This window comes from Monopterus albus, unplaced genomic scaffold, assembly GCF_001952655.1.
Source record: "Monopterus albus unplaced genomic scaffold, M_albus_1.0 scaffold51.1, whole genome shotgun sequence".
In the NCBI taxonomy this organism is placed as follows: Eukaryota; Metazoa; Chordata; class Actinopteri; order Synbranchiformes; family Synbranchidae; genus Monopterus; species Monopterus albus.
Genome location: NW_018127931.1, coordinates 4,308,504 through 4,309,757, shown reverse-complemented (window position 1 = coordinate 4,309,757; position 1,254 = coordinate 4,308,504). Strand labels below are relative to the sequence as shown.

The following is a 1,254-nucleotide window of genomic DNA, read 5'->3' as shown; positions in this document are numbered from 1 at the left end:
TAAGAGCACTGGTCACAAAACAGAGGTAGGTAGAGTAGCCAAAAATTGGACTCAAGTAAGAGTAGTTGTACTTCAAAATTAGTCTACTAGAAGTATAAAAGAAGTCATCCAAAATATTACTCAAGAGTAAAAATGTACTCAGTGAAAAGACTACTCAAGTACTAACTGTTTCATAGTAATGCCCGATTGGTTTTTGTATATATTATGTAAGCAGCCAGACGAAATAATACAATGTACAAATTCTGGCATAACACAACATTAGAGGTGTCACTTTAGCATAAACTGTGTGGGCGCGCGTCTGTGTCTCTGCATGTTTGGCTAAAACGTGCTTGTTCTTCACTCAGTAAAGTGACGGTTAAGCTTCAGAAGTAGTTGGTTTTTAGTTTTGACATAGAGGTGACCATCATTTTTGTTGAAACCTTCTGCTGCTCATAGTGAAGAGATTTTTTTTCCGATAGGACATATAGTTTTTCTTTTATTGTCTTTTGTTTGAAGCCCATATTTGACTGAAATCTGCTGTAGGTTCCTCAAACTGCTGAGTCACTTAATGATGCAGCTGATACTTTTACAGTAAGGCACTCACACACACAAAATATCAAACACCGAAACATACACAGTCAAAGCTACATAGCTGATAGTACTACTATGCTGTACTACTATGAAAACTTCTAATAATAATAAATAGTTTGACCTTCTTGGTAGCATGATAAGAGGAACATAGAAAATACATTAAGTGTCAGGGGCAGCATGTAAAGCTGCCGATAACGTCGAGGGTGAACTCAATCATAAGGCCAGATGCGTAAAAGCAGAACACTCTTTAATAAGAGCACTGGTCACAAAACAAACTGTACACAATGCAGGAGGCTGATTCAACATATATCACTCTCAGGTCAATATTGCAGTCCAGAGTCAGAGCCAGCAAACTCACACATCCAAGGTATCCACAAGAAGAATGGTCAATAAGGGAAGTCCATAAGTTGATGTACAAAAAACAATCAGAATCAGAAGGGTTAGGCAGTAATCGGTGGTCACAAGGCAATCTGGGGTCAGAGCTAGAATTACAGGTACAAGAAAAACCGCTGGGAAGTCTGAACATGAGTTAGAACAATCTGACAGCTTCCTGGTGGGAGGAAGGTTCTTATAAAGGGGTGTTGACAGGTGCAAATAATGACCACAGATTAAAGAGTCTGTAGCTGCAATGACACCTTAACAGGAAGTGGTGTCAGAATAAAAGCATGTTACAGGAAGCAGAAG

The 1,254-nt window shown here is 38.9% G+C and overlaps 1 protein-coding gene across 1 annotated transcript in view; it reads right to left on the bottom strand.

Moving 5' to 3' along the window:
• scaf11 (SR-related CTD-associated factor 11) overlaps positions 1-1,053 on the bottom strand; it is a 28,512-nt gene extending 27,459 nt beyond the window's left edge. The window contains exon 1 of the mRNA XM_020601333.1: positions 929-1,053. The gene's annotated coding sequence lies outside the window, so the exon portion shown is untranslated. The remainder of the gene's footprint in view (positions 1-928) is intronic.
• Positions 1,054-1,254: the final 201 nt, after the last annotated feature.